This window comes from Convolutriloba macropyga, chromosome 10, assembly GCF_964194025.1.
Source record: "Convolutriloba macropyga chromosome 10, txConMacr16.3, whole genome shotgun sequence".
Taxonomy (NCBI): Eukaryota; Metazoa; Xenacoelomorpha; order Acoela; family Convolutidae; genus Convolutriloba; species Convolutriloba macropyga.
In genome coordinates, this window is record NC_134477.1 from 34284225 (window position 1) to 34306847 (window position 22623).

Sequence of the window (22623 nt, forward strand, 5' to 3'; positions counted from 1 at the left end):
TTAACACATACGACCGACAAATAACGAGACGCCAAAGAAAACCCAACAAGCGAAAGATGCTTTCCCCCAATTCAGAAGACCCAACAACATCAAACGACCCCATCTCAGTTGCTACCCAAACGGATCCTACACCACCCCATTCAAACATCGGACGAGGACGTGAACCAATTGATGAAACGAAACACCATCCACTTTTCGAATTCGACAATGTCCCACCCCCCAATTACAGAGCAAACCTAGCACGGGTATTCGGCGAAGAGTTTCTGGCGGAAGCCTCTCTCAAAGACAAGAACTTACAAAACATCACCCGCCTGGTCAAGTCACGGAACTGGGAAGAACTGAAGATCGTATCCAAGTATTACTACAATTTACGCAACGACTTATCAGTAGCCCCATCGGGGTGCCTGATCTATGACGGAAAGCTAGTAATACCGTACCAGCTCCAAAACTTAGTGATTAACGCTGTACATAGAACCCACCCGGGCCAAGTGGGGATGATCAGACTTGCTAACCTTATTTGGTTCCCGCAAATACATAGAACAATAGCCCTCAGGGCGGGGAACTGCAGGCAATGTCTCGATCAAGGTAAGAATCTAAAGTCAATAAAACCTAAATTAGAACTAGGAACCTTACCGAAGCTAAGCGAACCAAATGAAGAACTCCAAATGGACTTCGCCGGTCCAATACCAGACGCAAAAAATAATAACATCGAACATTATATACTAGCGGCAGTAGATCGCTTCTCTAGATATCCATCAGCGGTAGTACATACAAACTGTGATACACAGACTGCCATAGAATTTCTAAACCAATATTGTAAATTTCACGGAATACCACGCAGCATACGCTGCGACCAAGCACAAGCATTTAAATCTCGAACCTTCGAAATCTTCTGCAAAGAGAAAAACATAAAACTAATATTCTCCCCTACCCATGATCACAGAGCTTCGGGCATGGTAGAACGCCTAATACAAACACTTAAACGAAGATTAGCTACCATGAATATTGATCCCATATGGGACAACACAACCATAGCTGAAAAAATTTCGGAAATAATAGAATCGATACGACTAATTCCAAATAGAGTAACTAAAATATCTCCATTCCAAGCACACTTTGGTAGACCTAAAAACACAGAACTATCCAATATACTTGCAAAACCTAACACACATCACCTATCGTACGATAAAATAAAATCATTCTACTTAGACAAACGACTCCTCCAGAACCCCAGCCTAACTCCAGCAGCCATCTGGGACAGGGACACAAATTCGGAACTGAACCTCGACATACAGTACAAACCCGATACTCAGCCACAACAGGACTCCCAACCCGAGGACAACCCGATGTCTGATACTTCCGACTCAGACAACGCGCCGCTCATGCCTTCCCAAAAGGGTACAATAATTCCTTCTAAATTTAAATTCACAATAGGAGACAAAACCACCATCATTGACCAAACGCGCCGTAATGTAGCACGCAAAACCATAAGACGTAAAAATCCTGAACCACGAGGCACGCTAAAACCGATATGGTCAATAATCCCAGATGGAACAATAGTAAATTACTCCCCTCATACAATAACAATCGATACACATAACCGTAAAAACACTGTCAGACGAAATAATGACATAGCTATCTCTACCGAAACACGCCCAAAACCGCAGGAAACAATTCCCCAAGAACCCAAACTCCGTCTAATAAATTTCGTAGCTTGCAAAACTGTTGGCGAATATAATCGCAATAAACGCAAAATACAAAAATTCTGTTTAGAAGAGAAGAAACAACAAGCGAAATCAACCCACACGGGCCAAAGCAGTTCAACTACTGCAAGCGATAACACCCAACAGCTGACGATCCAGAAAGGCTCACGCAAACGCAAGGCTTCACCAAACAAAGAGGGACCTTCAACTGACAATCAGAAACAAGGAACATCCACCCCAATCGGTGAAGAAGAGACAAAAACTAATGCACCCAGTACGTCACTGAGCATTTCTCCGATCCTCACAGGACCGAAACGCTTTAAGAAAAAGACACCCCCAAATACCCAAAAGGGAAAAAGAGGAGCAATCAGAAAAAAGGCAACCATCTCAGCTGCACAAAAGTCCGCAAACTCCAAACTCACAAAGGCAAAACTAGCTGCTCTCAAACAGACTTATGCGTTTCATCTTAGCCAAAGCCCGACAGATTTCAAAGAACTATCAAAGAAGTCAACCACCCGTATATTCAAAGAGAAATCAACAGGAAATAAGAAGCCATTTGTCATCGCTGCATCATCGTCGGCGGCCGATTTTATGCAAGGAACTCCCAACAGGAGCACGGTCACAACCATAGCGAAGTCACCCCCACTGCGAGACCCCCGAAAATTCCAGGCGGAACCAACTTTAAAGAAGCTTAGATTAGAGAAAGCACTCTCTAACATTACACTCACTCCTTCAACAGATGAATCTCATGGCACAAACATGGAAAAAGAGACAACGATCATCGACTTAGTCGACACTTCCGAAGAACCGCAGCCGCAAACTCCTCTGAGTATCAACCCCAATTGCTCCACCTTCGGGCAAGATATAGTAATCTTGTCGTCCGATTCACAGGGATCGAATAACTCGTTCCACACGGCATCAATAAACTCTGTTCCCACAAGGAACATGCAACCCGACAAACCTCATGCTCCTGTCCAAATTCCAAAAGATCCCGAACGGGCAACAACAATCCACGACATCGATATGGACTCCCCAGAAGAAGACCACGCAGAGATACCCGACAAGGACCCTACATCCCATATCCCCGATCTTAACGACCCCAACGAGAAATAACGAAATCAAAGCAAGATTTCATCTTCCCCAAGGGGGGGAATGTGGTGAGGCCACGGCTCACCTTGTAACCAAGAACTTAAACGTACTATTATAAACTCGTATAAACTCTGTATGTTATTATATTATATTGCTGCAGTTGTAAATATGTTGTCTGTTATGTTGTTACGTACTCCGGTTGTACCGGTCAAGTTTAACATGCTCCTATCGGAGCGATATGCAATAGCGCACTTGGTGTCCAATTCGAGAAAGAATAAGCAGCCTTACGCATAGTTCAAATCTTATTGCGCTAGTCTTTTTACTGTCTATTAGCCGGTCGACTCTCTAGCTTGCACGAAGAAGACTTCGCGCATAACAACAATAATAATAATTTTAATAATATCAATAATAATAATAATAAGAATAATATTAGTAAAAATAATAAAATAATAAAATTATAATCTGCGATATCAAAAATGATTGATCATTTACTATCAGCAGTTTTTCAGCCGCACTAGTCAGCCTACAAAAAACCGCTGGATTACAAAATCTCAATCAATTTTCTTTTAAAAGTTCTACCTCAAAGAAACAATAAAAAAACTCAGAATAATACTAATAGTAAAAATAGTAATGAAAATAAAAAAAGAATAATAATAACAACAATAATTATAATAATAATAAAAATAATAATAATAATAATAAAAATAATAATAAAAATAGTAAAAATAATAATAATACTAATAACAATAATGCTAATAATAATAATAATAACAATAATAGTAATAATAATAATAATAATAATAATAATAATAATAATAATAATAATAATAATAATAAAAATAAATTAGAAAAAAAAATAATCTGGGATACCAAAAATGATTGATCATTTACTATCAGCAATTTTTCAGCCGCACTAGTCAGCCTACAAAAAACCGCTGGATTGCAAAATCTCAATCATTTTTCTTTTAAAAGTTCTACCTCAAAGAAACAAAAAATAATACTCAGAATAATACTAATAGTAATAATAGTAATGAAAATAATATAAGAACAATAATAATAACAAAATTAATAATAAAAATATAACAATAATAAAAAGAAAATCAGAAAAGTAATAATAATAATATTAATAATAATAATAATAATAATAATAATAATAATAATAATAATAGTAATAATAACAATAATAATAATAATAATAATAATAATAATAATAATAATAATAATAATAATAATAATAATAATAATAATAATAATAATAATAATAATAATAATAATAATAATAATAATAATAATAATAATAGTAATAATAATAATAATAATAATAATAATAATAATAATAATAATAATAATAATAATAATAATAATAATAATAATAATAATAATAATAATAATAATAAAAATAATAGTAAAAATAATAAAATTATAATCTGCGATATCAAAAATGATTGATCATTTACTATCAGTAGTTTTTCAGCCGCCCTAGTCAGCCTACAAAAAACCGCTGGATTGCAAAATCTCAATCATTTTTCTTTTAAAAGTTCTACCTCAAAGAAACAATAAAAAAAACTCAGAATAAAACTAATAGCAATAATAGTAATGAAAATAAAAAAAAAACAATAATAATAATAATAATAATAATAATAATAATAATAATAATAATAATAATAAAAATAATAATAAAAAAAATAATAATAATAATAATAATATTACTAATAATAATAATGCTAAAATAATAATAATAATAAAAAAAATAATATCAATTTGGTTCACTTTGAACAACTCCTTGGTTCAATAAAATTTCTATATTTTTGATATAAGAATAAGCGAATAAGTCGATATTTCCGATTGAAATACGAACTTTTTTCTAAGAAAGTTAGGCGGACCATTCATTTTGAAATACAACCTAAATAGTTCTGGTAGTCTGGAATATCAATTTGGTTCACTTAGAACAACTCCTTGTCCCGATGAAAAATACTATATTTGAAATAATAGCAAATTTCCGTATGAAAAACTAATTTTTTTCTAGGCAAGCTATACCAAAAATTCTTTTTGTTTTAAACTTTAGCTACACATGGGATACTCCATACCGAGTTTGGTTCGATTTGGACAACTCCTTCATCCGATAAAAATTCTATATTTTTGAAAATAGAATAAGCGAATAAGTCGAAAATTCCGATTGAAATACGAACTTTTTTCTAGGAAAGTTAGGCGGACCATTCCTTTTGCATTACAACCTAAATAGTACTGGTAGTCTGCTATATCAATTTGGTTCGCTTTAGGCAACTGTATGATCCGATAAAAGTCGACTATTTTTGAAAATTCAATAAGCGAAAAAGTGGATATTTCCGTATAAATTACTAACTTTTTTTGTATAAAGGTTAGGCCAACCATTCTTTTTGTAATACAACCTACATAATACTGGTAGTCTGGGATATCAGTTTAGTTTGCTTTAAGCAACTCTATGATCCGATAAAAGTCGACTATTTTTGAAAACTCAATAAGCGAAAAAGTGGATATTTCCGTATAAATTACTAACTTTTTTTGTATAAAGGTTAGGCCAACCATTCTTTTTGTAATACAACCTACATAATACTGGTAGTCTGGGATATCAGTTTAGTTTGCTTTAAGCAACTCTATGATCCGATAAAAGTCGACTATTTTTGAAAACTCAATAAGCGAAAAAGTGGATATTTCCATATAAAACACTAACTTTTTTTGTATTAATGTTAGGTGGACCATTCTTTTTGCATTACAACCTAAATAGTACTGGTAGTCTGGTATATTAATTTGGTTCACTTTGAAAAACTCCTGGTCTGATAAAATTTCACTATTTTTTGAAAATAGAATAAGCGAATAAGTCGAGATTTCGATTGAAAAACGAACTTTTTTTCTGGGAAAGTTAGGCGGACCATTCCTTTTGCATTACAACCTAAATAGTACTGATAGTCTGGTATATCAATTTGGTTCACTTTGAACAACTCCTTGACACCATAAAAAAACATTATTTTTTAAAAATAGAATACGGAATAATAAGCGAATAAGTCGAGATTTCTGATTGAATTACGAACTTTTTTTCTAGGAAAGCTATACCAAAAATTCTTTTTGTTTTACACTTTAGGTACACATGGGATACTCCATACCGAGTTTGGTTCACTTTGAACAACTCCTTGTCCGATAAAATTTCACTATTTTTTGAAAATAGAATAAGCGAATAAGTCAATATTTCCGATTGAAATACGAACTTTTTTGCTAGGCAAGCTATACCAAAAATTCTTTTTGTTTTACACTTTAGGTACTTATGGGATACTCCATACCGAGTTTGGTTCACTTTGAACAACTCCTTGTCCGATAAAATTTCACTATTTTTTGAAATAAGAATAAGCGAATAAGTCAATATTTCCGATTGAAATACGAACTTTTTTGCTAGGCAAGCTATATCAAAAGTTCTTTTTGTTTTACACTTTAAGAACACATGGGATACTCCATACCGAGTTTGGTTCACTTTGAACAACTCCTTGTCCGATAAAATTTCACTATTTTTTGAAAAAATAATACGGAATAATAAGCGAATAAGTCGATATTTCCGATTGAATTACGAACTTTTTTTCTAGGAAAGCTATACCAAAAATTCTTTTTGTTTTACACTTTAGGTACACATGGGATACTCCATACCGAGTTTGGTTCACTTTGAACAACTCCTTGTCCGATAAAATTTCACTATTTTTTGAAAATAGAATAAGCGAATAAGTCAATATTTCCGATTGAAATACGAACTTTTTTGCTAGGCAAGCTATACCAAAAATTCTTTTTGTTTTACACTTTAAGTACACATGGGATACTCCATACCGAGTTTGGTTGACTTTGAACAACTCCTTGTCCGATAAAATTTCACTTTTTTTTGAAAAAATAATACGGAATAATAAGCGAATAAGTCGATATTTCCGATTGAATTACGAACTTTTTTTCTAGGAAAGCTATACCAAAAATTCTTTTTGTTTTACACTTTAGGTACACATGGGATACTCCATACCGAGTTTGGTTCACTTTGAACAACTCCTTGTCCGATAAAATTTCACTATTTTTTGAAAATAGAATAAGCGAATAAGTCAATATTTCCGATTGAAATACGAACTTTTTTGCTAGGCAAGCTATACCAAAAATTCTTTTTGTTTTACACTTTAAGTACACATGGGATACTCCATACCGAGTTTGGTTCACTTTGAACAACTCCTTGTCCGATAAAATTTCACTATTTTTTGAAAATAGAATAAGCGAATAAGTCGATATTTCCGATTGAAATACGAACTTTTTTCTAGGAAAGTTAGGCGGACCATTCCTTTGGCATTACAACCTAAATAGTACTGGTAGTCTGGTATATCAATTTGGTTCACTTTGAACAACTCCTTGACCCAATGAAAAAGACCTATTTTTAAAAATTATATAAAATTAATTATTCGAATTAATCGGAAATTAACGTACGAAAATCGAACTGTTTTTCTACGCAAGCTATAGCAAATATTCTTTCTGTTTTACACTTTAGGTACACATGGGATACTCCATACCGAGTTTGGTTTACTTTGAACAACTCCTTGTCCGATAAAATTTCACTATTTTTTGAAATAAGAATAAGCGAATAAGTCAATATTTCCGATTGAAATACGAACTTTTTTCCTAGGCAAGCTATATCAAAAGTTCTTTTTGTTTTACACTTTAAAAACACATGGGATACTCCATACCGAGTTTGGTTCACTTTGAACAACTCCTTGTCCGATAAAATTTCACTATATTTTGAAAAAATAATACGGAATAATAAGCGAATAAGTCGATATTTCCGATTGAATTACGAACTTTTTTTCTAGGAAAGCTATACCAAAAATTCTTTTTGTTTTACAATTTAGGTACACATGGGATACTCCATACCGAGTTTGGTTCACTTTGAACAACTCCTTGTCCGATAAAATTTTACTATTTTTTGAAAATAGAATAAGCGAATAAGTCAATATTTCCGATTGAAATACGAACTTTTTTGCTAGGCAAGCTATACCAAAAATTCTTTTTGTTTTACACTTTAAGTACACATGGGATACTCCATACCGAGTTTGGTTCACTTTGAACAACTCCTTGTCCGATAAAATTTCACTATTTTTTGAAAATAGAATAAGCGAATAAGTCGATATTTCCGATTGAAATACGAACTTTTTTTCTAGGAAAGTTAGGCGGACCATTCCTTTGGCATTACAACCTAAATAGTACTGGTAGTCTGGTATATCAATTTGGTTCACTTTGAACAACTCCTTGACCCAATGAAAAAGACCTATTTTTAAAAATTATTTAAAATTAATTATTCGAATTAATCGGAAATTAACGTACGAAAATCGAACTGTTTTTCTACGCAAGCTATAGCAAATATTCTTTCTGTTTTACACTTTAGGTACACATGGGATACTCCATACCGAGTTTGGTTCACTTTGAACAACTCCTTGTCCGATAAAATTTCACTATTTTTTGAAATAAGAATAAGCGAATAAGTCAATATTTCCGATTGAAATACGAACTGTTTTGCTAGGCAAGCTATATCAAAAATTCTTTTTTTTACACTTTAAGAACACATGGGATACTCCATACCGAGTTTGGTTCACTTTGAACAACTCCTTGTCCGATAAAATTTCACTATTTTTTGAAAAAATAATACGGAATAATAAGCGAATAAGTCGATATTTCCGATTGAATTAGGAACTTTTTTTCTAGGAAAGCTATACCAAAAATTCTTTTTGTTTTACACTTTAGGTACACATGGGATACTCCATACCGAGTTTGGTTCACTTTGAACAACTCCTTGTCCGATAAAATTTCACTATTTTTTGAAAATAGAATAAGCGAATAAGTCAATATTTCCGATTGAAATTCGATCTTTTTTGCTAGGCAAGCTATACCAAAAATTCTTTTTGTTTTACACTTTAAGTACACATGGGATACTCCATACCGAGTTTGGTTGACTTTGAACAACTCCTTGTCCGATAAAATTTCACTATTTTTTGAAAAAATAATACGGAATAATAAGCGAATAAGTCGATATTTCCGATTGAATTACGAACTTTTTTTCTAGGAAAGCTATACCAAAAATTCTTTTTGTTTTACACTTTAGGTACACATGGGATACTCCATACCGAGTTTGGTTCACTTTGAACAACTCCTTGTCCGATAAAATTTCACTATTTTTTGAAAATAGAATAAGCGGATAAGTCAATATTTCCGATTGAAATACGAACTTTTTTGCTAGGCAAGCTATACCAAAAATTCTTTTTGTTTTACACTTTAAGTACACATGGGATACTCCATACCGAGTTTGGTTCACTTTGAACAACTCCTTGTCCGATAAAATTTCACTATTTTTTGAAAATAGAATAAGCGAATAAGTCGATATTTCCGATTGAAAAACGAACTTTTTTTCTAGGAAAGTTAGGCGGACCATTCCTTTGGCATTACAACCTAAATAGTACTGGTAGTCTGGTATATCAATTTGGTTCACTTTGAACAACTCCTTGACCCAATGAAAAAGACCTATTTTTAAAAATTATTTAAAATTAATTATTCGAATTAATCGGAAATTAACGTACGAAAATCGAACTGTTTTTCTACGCAAGCTATAGCAAATATTCTTTCTGTTTTACACTTTAGGTACACATGGGATACTCCATACCGAGTTTGGTTTACTTTGAACAACTCCTTGTCCGATAAAATTTCACTATTTTTTGAAATAAGAATAAGCGAATAAGTCAATATTTCCGATTGAAATACGAACTTTTTTGCTAGGCAAGCTATACCAAAAATTCTTTTTGTTTTACACTTTAAGTACACATGGGATACTCCATACCGAGTTTGGTTCACTTTGAACAACTCCTTGTCCGATAAAATTTCACTATTTTTTGAAAATAGAATAAGCGGATAAGTCAATATTTCCGATTGAAATACGAACTTTTTTGCTAGGCAAGCTATACCAAAAATTCTTTTTGTTTTACACTTTAAGTACACATGGGATACTCCATACCGAGTTTGGTTCACTTTGAACAACTCCTTGTCCGATAAAATTTCACTATTTTTTGAAAATAGAATAAGCGAATAAGTCGATATTTCCGATTGAAATACGAACTTTTTTTCTAGGAAAGTTAGGCGGACCATTCCTTTGGCATTACAACCTAAATAGTACTGGTAGTCTGGTATATCAATTTGGTTCACTTTGAACAACTCCTTGACCCAATGAAAAAGACCTATTTTTAAAAATTATTTAAAATTAATTATTCGAATTAATCGGAAATTAACGTACGAAAATCGAACTGTTTTTCTACGCAAGCTATAGCAAATATTCTTTCTGTTTTACACTTTAGGTACACTTGGGATACTCCATACCGAGTTTGGTTTACTTTGAACAACTCCTTGTCCGATAAAATTTCACTATTTTTTGAAATAAGAATAAGCGAATAAGTCAATATTTCCGATTGAAATACGAACTTTTTTGCTAGGCAAGCTATATCAAAAGTTCTTTTTGTTTTACACTTTAAAAACACATGGGATACTCCATACCGAGTTTGGTTCACTTTGAACAACTCCTTGTCCGATAAAATTTCACTATTTTTTGAAAAAATAATACGGAATAATAAGCGAATAAGTCGATATTTCCGATTGAATTACGAACTTTTTTTCTAGGAAAGCTATACCAAAAATTCTTTTTGTTTTACACTTTAAGTACACATGGGATACTTCATACCGAGTTTGGTTCACTTTGAACAACTCCTTGTCCGATAAAATTTCACTATTTTTTGAAAATAGAATAAGCGAATAAGTCAATATTTCCGATTGAAATACGAACTTTTTTTCTAGGAAAGTTAGGCGGACCATTCCTTTGGTATTACAACCTAAATAGTACTGGTAGTCTGTTATATCAATTTGGTTCACTTTGAACAACTCCTTGACCCAATGAAAAAGACCTATTTTTAAAAATTATTTAAAATTAATTATTCGAATTAATCGGAAATTAACGTACGAAAATCGAACTGTTTTTCTACGCAAGCTATAGCAAATATTCTTTCTGTTTTACACTTTAGGTACACATGGGATACTCCATACCGAGTTTGGTTCACTTTGAACAACTCCTTGTCCGATAAAATTTCACTATTTTTTGAAATAAGAATAAGCGAATAAGTCAATATTTCCGATTGAAATACGAACTGTTTTGCTAGGCAAGCTATATCAAAAGTTCTTTTTTTTACACTTTAAGAACACATGGGATACTCCATACCGAGTTTGGTTCACTTTGAACAACTCCTTGTCCGATAAAATTTCACTATTTTTTGAAAAAATAATACGGAATAATAAGCGAATAAGTCGATATTTCCGATTGAATTACGAACTTTTTTTCTAGGAAAGCTATACCAAAAATTCTTTTTGTTTTACACTTTAGGTACACATCGGATACTCCATACCGAGTTTGGTTCACTTTGAACAACTCCTTGTCCGATAAAATTTCACTATTTTTTGAAAATAGAATAAGCGAATAAGTCAATATTTCCGATTGAAATACGAACTTTTTTGCTAGGCAAGCTATACCAGAAATTCTTTTTGTTTTACACTTTAAGTACACATGGGATACTCCATACCGAGTTTGGTTGACTTTGAACAACTCCTTGTCCGATAAAATTTCACTATTTTTTGAAAAAATAATACGGAATAATAAGCGAATAAGTCGATATTTCCGATTGAATTACGAACTTTTTTGCTAGGCAAGCTATACCAAAAATTCTTTTTGTTTTACACTTTAAGTACACATGGGATACTCCATACCGAGTTTGGTTCACTTTGAACAACTCCTTGTCCGATAAAATTTCACTATTTTTTGAAAATAGAATAAGCGAATAAGTCGATATTTCCGATTGAATTACGAACTTTTTTTCTAGGAAAGCTATACCAAAAATTCTTTTTGTTTTACACTTTAGGTACACATGGGATACTCCATACCGAGTTTGGTTCACTTTGAACAACTCCTTGTCCGATAAAATTTCACTATTTTTTGAAAATAGAATAAGCGAATAAGTCAATATTTCCGATTGAAATACGAACTTTTTTGCTAGGCAAGCTATACCAAAAATTCTTTTTGTTTTACACTTTAAGTACACATGGGATACTCCATACCGAGTTTGGTTCACTTTGAACAACTCCTTGTCCGATAAAATTTCACTATTTTTTGAAAATAGAATAAGCGAATAAGTCGATATTTCCGATTGAAATACGAACTTTTTTTCTAGGAAAGTTAGGCGGACCATTCCTTTGGCATTACAACCTAAATAGTACTGGTAGTCTGGTATATCAATTTGGTTCACTTTGAACAACTCCTTGACCCAATGAAAAAGACCTATTTTTAAAAATTATTTAAAATTAATTATTCGAATTAATCGGAAATTAACGTACGAAAATCGAACTGTTTTTCTACGCAAGCTATAGCAAATATTCTTTCTGTTTTACACTCTACATACCCTGGGGATACTCCATACCAAGTTTGGTTCACTTTGAACAACTCCTTGACCCGATGAAAAATACTATATTAGAAAATTAATTATTTGAAATAATAGCAAATTTCCGTATGAAATACTAACTTTTTTGCTAGGCAAGCCATACAAAAAATTCTTTTTGTTTTACACTTTTTACACTTTTTGAAATTTCTATATTTTTGAAAATAGAATAAGCGAATAAGTCAATATTTCCGATTGAAAAACGAACTTTTTTTCAGGGAACGTTAGGCAGACCATTCTTTTTGCATTACAACCTACATAATACTGGTAGTCTGGGATATCAGTTTGGTTCGCTTTAGGCAACTCTATGATCCGATAAAAGTCGACTATTTTTGAAAATTCAATAAGCGAAAAAAGTGGATATTTCCGTATAAATTACTAAATTTTTTTGTTTGAATGTTAGGCCGACCATTCTTTTTGTATTACAACTTGAATGTCACTGGTAGTCTGCTATATCAATTTGGTTTGCTTTAGGCAACTGTATGATCCGATAAAAGTCGACAATTTTTGAAATTTCAATAAGCGAAAAAGTGGATATTTCCGTATAAATTACTAACTTTTTTTGTATTAATGTTAGGTGGACCATTCTTTTTGCATTACAACCTAAAAAGTATTGGTAGTCTGTGATATCAATTTGGTTTACTTTGAACAACTCCTTGACCCGATGAAATTTCTATATTTTTGAAAATAGAATAAGCGAGTAAGTCGATATTTCCGATTAAAATACGATTTTTTTCCTAGGAAAGTTAGGCGGACCATTTCTTTTGGATTACAATTTAAATAGTACGTGTAGTCTGGGATATCAATTTGGTTCACTTTGAACAACTCCTTGACACCATAAAATTACATTATTTTTTAAAAAATAGAATACGGAATAATAAGCGAATAAGTCGAGATTTCAGATTGAAAAACGAACTTTTTTTCTAGGAAAGTTAGGCGGACCATTCTTTTTGCATTACAACCTACATAGTACTGGTAGTCTGTTATATCAATTTGGTTCGATTTGGACAACTCCTTGACCCGATAAAATTTGACTATTTTTTAAAATAAAGTCAGCGAAAAAGTCAGCATTTCCGTGTGAGATATCTACTTTTTTTGTAGGGCAGTTAGGCAAACCATTCCTTTTGCATTACAACCTAAATAGTACTGGTAGTCTGGGATATCAATTTGGTTCACTTTGAACAACTCCTTGACACCACAAAAAAACATTATTTTTTAAAAATAGTATACGGAATAATAAGCGAATAAGTCGAGATTTCTGATTGAAAAACGATCTCTTTTTCTAGGAACGTTAGGCGGACCATTCTTTTTGTATTACAACCTAAATGTCACTGGTGGTCTGGGATATCAGTTTGGTTCGCTTTAGGAAACTCTATGATCCGATAAAAGTCGACTATTTTTGGAAATTCAATAAGCGAAAAAGTGGATATTTCCGTATAACTTACTAACTTTTTTTGTATGAATGTTAGGCCGACCATTCTTTTTGTATTACAACCTAAATGTCACTGGTAGTCTAGGATGTCGATTTGGTTCACTTTGAACAAATCCTTGATCCGATAAAATTTCTATAGTTTTGAAAATAGAATAAGCGAATAAGTCGATATTTCCGATTGAAATACGAGCTTTTTTCCTATAAATGTTAGGAGGAAAACTACTTTTTTATTACAAACGTAAAAATTACTGAACAGAGGGTAATCATAGAAAGAGAAAAACAGTACAAAAACCTGTTGGGTACGAACAATTTTTTACCGAAAATGTTAAAAACATTTATAATCACAATCTTGCACATTTTCTGAAAACTCCTTGAACTCTGGTTGCTTCCTCGGGAGAGGCTTAAAAGGTGGGTTTGTGAGACTTGTCGCAAACTCTGCTTCACGCATTTCTCCCATTTTCTTGGGTTTGATCCCCTGTATTGGGTTTTTCTCCATCAGAGAAAAAGTCGTTGAGCAATCCTTTGGATTCAAAAAATTGACCCAACCGTGTAGCTTGTTTGAGTCTTTTCTTAGCCCAAGAAAGGAAACATTTTGAATCAAAGGGTAGGCAGCTTTCAATGCTGCCTTTGCCGGGCCAAAAGAACCGTTCTCAGTGGGTTTGAATCCTGAGAAACGAAAAGAAATCGGATTCCTGAATAAGTTTTTTCGTTTTTCTTTCTTTGAGGGCTTTTTGTTTTCTTTGTCCCTCTGAGCACGCTCCTATAAAACAACTTACATATAAGTGCTAGTCAGGGAAAACTCCATACCGAGTTTGGTTTGATTTGAAGAATTCCTTGACCCGACGAAATTTCTATATTTTTGAAAATAGAATAAGCGAATAAGTCAATATTACCGATTGAAATACGAACTTTTTTTCTCGGAACGTAAGGCAAACCAATCTTTTTACATTACAACCTAAATAGTACTAGTAGTCTGGTATATCAATTTGGTTCGATTTGGACAACTCCTTGACCCGATAAAATTTAACTATTTTTTAAAATAAAGTCAGCGAAAAAGTCAAAATTTCCGTGTGAGATATCTACTTTTTTTGTAGGGCAGTTAGGCAAACCATTCTTTTTGCTTTACAACCTAAATAGTACTGGTAGTCTGGTATATCAATTTGGTTCGCTTTGAACAACTCCTTGACCCAATGAAAAACACCTATTTTTAAAAATTATTTAAAATTAATTATTCGAATTAATCGGAAGTTAACGTACGAAAATCTAACTTTTTTCTACGCAAGCTATAGCAAAAATTCTTTTTGTTTTACGCTCTAGGTACACATGGGATACTCCATACCGAGTTTGCTTTGATTTGGACAACTCCTTGATCTGGTAAAATTTCTATATTTTTGAAAATAGAATAAGCGAATAAGTCAATATTTCCGATTGAAATACGAACTTTTTTTCTCGAAACGTTAGGCAAACCAATCTTTTTACATTACAACTTAAATAGTACTAGTAGTCTGGTATATCAATTTGGTTCGATTTGGACAACTCCTTGACCCGATAAAATTTGACTATTTTTTAAAATAAAGTCAGCGAAAAAGTCAAAATTTCCGTGTGAGATATCTACTTTTTTGTAGGGCAGTTAGGCAAACCATTCTTTTTGCTTTACAACCTAAATAGTACTGGTAGTCTGGTATATCAATTTGGTTCGCTTTGAACAACTCCTTGACCCAATGAAAAACACCTATTTTTAAAAATTATTTAAAATTAATTATTCGAATTAATCGGAAGTTAACGTACGAAATTCTAACCTTTTTTCTACGCAAGCTATACCAAAATTTTTTTTTGTTTTACGTTCTAGGTACACATGAGATACTCCATACCAAGTTTGTTTCACTTTGAACAACTCCTTGACCCAATGAAATTTCTATAGTTTTGAAAATAGATTGAGCGAAAAAGTCGATATTTCCGATTGAAAAACGAACTTTTTTTCAGGGAACGTTAGGCGGACCATTCTTTTTGCATTACAACCTACATAGTACTGGTCGTCTGGGATATCAATTTGGTTCACTTTGAACAATTCCTTGACCCAATGAAATTTCTATATTTTTTAAAATAGAATAAGCGAATAAGTCAATATTTCCGATTGAAAAACGAACTTTTTTTCAGGGAACGTTAGGCAAACCAATCTTTTTACATTACAACTTAAATAGTACTAGTAGTCTGGTATATCAATTTGGTTCGATTTGGACAACTCCTTGACCCGATAAAATTTAACTATTTTTTAAAATAAAGTCAGCGAAAAAGTCAAAATTTCCGTGTGAGATATCTACTTTTTTTGTAGGGCAGTTAGGCAAACCATTCTTTTTGCTTTACAACCTAAATAGTACTGGTAGTCTGGTATATCAATTTGGTTCGCTTTGAACAACTCCTTGACCCAATGAAAAACACCTATTTTTAAAAATTATTTAAAATTAATTATTCGAATTAATCGGAAGTTAACGTACGAAAATCTAACTTTTTTCTACGCAAGCTATAGCAAAAATTCTTTTTGTTTTACGCTCTAGGTACACATGGGATACTCCATACCGAGTTTGCTTTGATTTGGACAACTCCTTGATCTGGTAAAATTTCTATATTTTTGAAAATAGAATAAGCGAATAAGTCAATATTTCCGATTGAAATACGAACTTTTTTTCTCGAAACGTTAGGCAAACCAATCTTTTTACATTACAACTTAAATAGTACTAGTAGTCTGGTATATCAATTTGGTTCGATTTGGACAACTCCTTGACCCGATAAAATTTGACTATTTTTTAAAATAAAGTCAGCGAAAAAGTCAAAATTTCCGTGTGAGATATCTACTTTTTTGTAGGGCAGTTAGGCAAACCATTCTTTTTGCTTTACAACCTAAATAGTACTGGTAGTCTGGTATATCAATTTGGTTCGCTTTGAACAACTCCTTGACCCAATGAAAAACACCTATTTTTAAAAATTATTTAAAATTAATTATTCGAATTAATCGGAAGTTAACGTACGAAAATCTAACCTTTTTTCTACGCAAGCTATACCAAAATTTTTTTTGTTTTACGTTCTAGGTACACATGAGATACTCCATACCAAGTTTGTTTCACTTTGAACAACTCCTTGACCCAATGAAATTTCTATAGTTTTGAAAATAGATTGAGCGAAAAAGTCGATATTTCCGATTGAAAAACGAACTTTTTTTCAGGGAACGTTAGGCGGACCATTCTTTTTGCATTACAACCTACATAGTACTGGTCGTCTGGGATATCAATTTGGTTCACTTTGAACAATTCCTTGACCCAATGAAATTTCTATATTTTTTAAAATAGAATAAGCGAATAAGTCAATATTTCCGATTGAAAAACGAACTTTTTTTCAGGGAACGTTAGGCAAACCAATCTTTTTACATTACAACCTAAATAGTACTAGTAGTCTGGTATATCAATTTGGTTCGATTTGGACAACTCCTTGACCCGATAAAATTTAACTATTTTTTAAAATAAAGTCAGCGAAAAAGTCAAAATTTCCGTGTGAGATATCTACTTTTTTTGTAGGGCAGTTAGGCAAACCATTCTTTTTGCTTTACAACCTAAATAGTACTGGTAGTCTGGTATATCAATTTGGTTCGCTTTGAACAACTCCTTGACCCAATGAAAAACACCTATTTTTAAAAATTATTTAAAATTAATTATTCGAATTAATCGGAAGTTAACGTACGAAAATCTAACTCTTTTCTACGCAAGCTATAGCAAATATTCTTTCTGTTTTACACTTTAGGTACACATGGGATACTCCGTACCGAGTTTGGTTCACTTTGAACAATTCCTTGACCCAATGAAATTTCTATATTTTTTAAAATAGAATAAGCGAATAAGTCAATATTTCCGATTGAAAAACGAACTTTTTTCAGGGAACGTTAGGCAAACCAATCTTTTTACATTACAACCTAAATAGTACTAGTAGTCTGGTATATCAATTTGGTTCGATTTGGACAACTCCTTGACCCGATAAAATTTAACTATTTTTTAAAATAAAGTCAGCGAAAAAGTCAAAATTTCCGTGTGAGATATCTACTTTTTTTGTAGGGCCGTTAGGCAAACCATTCTTTTTGCTTTACAACCTAAATAATACTGGTAGTCTGGTATATCAATTTGGTTCGCTTTGAACAACTCCTTGACCCAATGAAAAACACCTATTTTTAAAAATTATTTAAAATTAATTATTCGAATTAATCGGAAGTTAACGTACGAAAATCTAACCTTTTTTCTACGCAAACTATACCGAAATTTTTTTTTGTTTTACGTTCTAGGTACACATGAGATACTCCATACCAAGTTTGTTTCACTTTGAACAACTCCTTGACCCAATGAAATTTCTATAGTTTTGAAAATAGATTGAGCGAAAAAGTCGATATTTCCGATTGAAAAACGAACTTTTTTTCAGGGAACGTTAGGCGGACCATTCTTTTTGCATTACAACCTACATAGTACTGGTCGTCTGGGATATCAATTTGGTTCACTTTGAACAATTCCTTGACCCAATGAAATTTCTATATTTTTTAAAATAGAATAAGCGAATAAGTCAATATTTCCGATTGAAAAACGAACTTTTTTTCAGGGAACGTTAGGCAAACCAATCTTTTTACATTACAACCTAAATAGTACTAGTAGTCTGGTATATCAATTTGGTTCGATTTGGACAACTCCTTGACCCGATAAAATTTAACTATTTTTTAAAATAAAGTCAGCGAAAAAGTCAAAATTTCCGTGTGAGATATCTACTTTTTTTGTAGGGCAGTTAGGCAAACCATTCTTTTTGCTTTACAACCTAAATAGTACTGGTAGTCTGGTATATCAATTTGGTTTGCTTTGAACAACTCCTTGACCCAATGAAAAACACCTATTTTTAAAAATTATTTAAAATTAATTATTCGAATTAATCGGAAGTTAACGTACGAAAATCTAACTTTTTTCTACGCAAGCTATAGCAAAAATTCTTTTTGTTTTACGCTCTAGGTACACATGGGATACTCCATACCGAGTTTGGTTTGATTTGGACAACTCCTTGATCTGGTAAAATTTCTATATTTTTGAAAATAGAATAAGCGAATAAGTCAATATTTCCGATTGAAATACGAACTTTTTTTCTCGAAACGTTAGGCAAACCAATTTTTTTACATTACAACTTAAATAGTACTAGTAGTCTGGTATATCAATTTGGTTCGATTTGGACAACTCCTTGACCCGATAAAATTTGACTAATTTTTAAAATAAAGTCAGCGAAAAAGTCAAAATTTCCGTGTGAGATATCTACTTTTTTGTAGGTTAGTTAGGCAAACCATTCTTTTTGCTTTACAACCTAAATAGTACTGGTAGTCTGGTATATCAATTTGGTTCGCTTTGAACAACTCCTTGACCCAATGAAAAACACCTATTTTTAAAAATTATTTAAAATTAATTATTCGAATTAATCGGAAGTTAACGTACGAAAATCTAACCTTTTTTCTACGCAAGCTATACCAAAAATTTTTTTTGTTTTACGTTCTAGGTACACATGAGATACTCCATACCAAGTTTGTTTCACTTTGAACAACTCCTTGACCCAATGAAATTTCTATGGTTTTGAAAATAGATTGAGCGAAAAAGTCGATATTTCCGATTGAAAAACGAACTTTTTTTCAGGGAACGTTAGGCGGACCATTCTTTTTGCATTACAACCTACATAGTACTGGTCGTCCGGGATATCAATTTGGTTCACTTTGAACAATTCCTTGACCCAATGAAATTTCTATATTTTTGAAAATAGAATAAGCGAATAAGTCAATATTTCCGATTGAAAAACGAACTTTTTTTCAGGGAACGTTAGGCAGACCATTCTTTTTGCATTACAACCTACATAATACTGGTAGTCTGGGATATCAGTTTGGTTCGCTTTAGGCAACTCTATGATCCGATAAAAGTCGACTATTTTTGAAAATTCAATAAGCGAAAAAAGTGGATATTTCCGTATAAATTACTAAATTTTTTTGTTTGAATGTTAGGCCGACCATTCTTTTTGTATTACAACTTGAATGTCACTGGTAGTCTGGGATATCGATTTGGTTCGCTTTAGGAAACTCTATGACCCGATATAAGTCGACTATTTTTGAAAATTCAATAAGCGAGAAAGTGGATATTTCCGTATAAATTACTAACTTTTTTTGTATGAATGTTAGGCCGATCAATATTTTTGTATTACAACTTAAATGTCAATGGTAGTCTGGGATATCGATTTGGTTCGCATTAGGAAACTCTATGGCCCGATATAAGTCGACTATTTTTGAAAATTCAATAAGCGAAAAAGTGGATATTTCCGATTGAAATACGAACTTTTTTTCTAGGAACGTTAGGCAAACCATTCTTTTTGCATTACAACCTACATAGTACTGGTCGTCTGGGATATCAATTTGGTTCACTTTGAAAAACTCCTTGACCCGATGAAATTTCTATATTTTTGAAAATAGAATAATCGAATAAGTCGATCTTTCACATTGAAAAGCTAACTTTTTTTCTAGGAACGTCAGTCCGATCAATCTTTTTAAATTATAGTCAAAAAATCCAAAAGCCCTCAACCAATGCCAACGGGAAAATCTGGTTGTTTCCCGAACTATTACCCGTTGGCATTGAGGCACCCGTCTCAATTTTTTAATACTTTTTAAATTTTTTTTTACCTTTTTGACTGGATGGCCTTCCTCCTTGCAATCGCCTGGATTCCTCTTTGGAATTTTGTAAGTTGACAGGAAAGAAGAGCTCATAACTTAAGCTGAAAAAAACCAACAATAAATTCACACACAAAATTTTAAAATTATTTAAAATTAATTATTCGAATTAATCGGAAATTAACGTACGAAAATCCAACTCTTTTTCTACGCAAGCTCTAGCAAAAATTCTTTCTGTTTTACAATCTAGTTACCCATGGGATACTTGATACCGAGTTTGGTTCACTTTGAACAACTCCTTGACACCATAAAATTACATTATTTTTTAAAAATAGGAATAATAAAGGAAAACGGAATAATAAGCGAATAAGTCGAGATTTCCGATTGAAAAACGAACTTTTTTTCTAGGAAAGTTAGGCGGACCATTCCTTTTGCATTACAACCTACATAGTACTGGTAGTCTGGTATATCAATTTGATTCGATTTGGACAACTCCTTGTCCGATAAAATTTCACTATTTTTTGAAAATAGAATAAGCGAATAAGTCGATATTTCCGATTGAAATACGAACTTTTTTTCTAGGAACGTTAGGCAAACCATTCTTTTTGCATTACAATCTACATAGTACTGGTAGTCTGGTATATCAATTTGGTTCGATTTGGACAACTCCTTGACCCGATAAAATTAAACTATTTTTTAAAATAAAGTTAGCGAAAAAGTCGAAATTTCCGTGTGAGATATCTACTTTTTTTGTAGGGCAGTTAGGCTAACCATTTTTTTTGCACTACCACCTACATACTACTGGTAGTCTGGGATAACAATTTGGTTCACATTGAACAACTCCTTGTCCGATAAAATTTCACTATTTTTTGAAAATAGAATAAGCGAATAAGTCGATATTTCCGATTGAAATACGAACTTTTTTTCTAGGAACGTTAGGCAAACCATTCTTTTTGCATTACAACCTACATAGTACTGGTAGTCTGGTATATCAATTTGGTTCGATTTGGACAACTCCTTGACCCGATAAAATTTAACTATTTTTTAAAATAAAGTCAGCGAAAAAGTCGAAATTTCCGTGTGAGATATCTACTTTTTTTGTAGGGCAGTTAGGCTAACCATTCTTTTTGCACTACAACCTACATACTACTGGTAGTCTTGGATAACAATTTGGTTCACTTTGAACAACTCCTTGTCCAATAAAAAATCACTATTTTTTGAAAATAGAATAAGCGAATAAGTCGATATTTCCGATTGAAATACGAACTTTTTTTCTAGGAAAGTTAGGCGGACCATTGGGACAGAATTTGGCCACCGTTGGCCAGACCAAACAAACTTTGATCACCATTGGTCAGACTGGGCAGACTTTCTACAGACCATTGGCCAGACCGAACAGAACCATGGCCAGGCCGTTGTCCAGACCATCGGCCAGACCGTGGGCCAGACCAAACAGACCTCTTAAGAGCGCCCAAAAAATCGACCGCACGCAAACTACGTCCCCAGCATGAGGTGCACAAAAACCCAGCGGGGGGGGGGGAAACCGACTAACCGGCGTCTCAACGGGGCAGGGGGGGGGTGTGCACCTCATGCGGGCCCGAGGCCCTCACCTTAGAATAATAGTATTATTATATAAAAATAAACAAATATTTTACATATTGATTTACCATGTTGTGACACGTGCTCTGTAACTGGGGGCGAATAACGTACTGGGGGGCACAAACGGAAAAGGTCCGATTAACCAAGTGCGCTCTTTAGTAACTCTTCCAGTCACACAGCTTGTTCTCCTGTTTCAACAGGCCAAACTGGGGGTACATTTAATAGTCAATATTTCAAAACTGACCGGACGAAAAAAAACGAAACTAGGACCAAAAGCAGTACTGCTTATGATACGCTTTATGTTAAAAGATCATCCTAATCGGTCCATTCTGCGAGGAGATATTACATATTTAAGGTACCGTACCAATCTCGTCAGAAACGAGGAGAGGTGACTTGCAGACCAAAAATTGACCATCTAAACGACGGAAAACGCCCTACAAAACATATATGGAGAGACTCCACGCTATCAGGGGAGTTTGAGGAACCAATTCTCGGGGCTAAATTCGTCTTTTTTGTCGGTCTACAATG

General features: G+C 33.1%; 1 protein-coding gene across 1 annotated transcript in view; it reads left to right on the plus strand.

Annotated features, from left to right (window-relative positions):
- The window catches only part of LOC142348002 (uncharacterized), a 116985-nt gene that overhangs the window by 76744 nt on the left and 17618 nt on the right, over nucleotides 1–22623 (plus strand). The window lies entirely within an intron of this gene.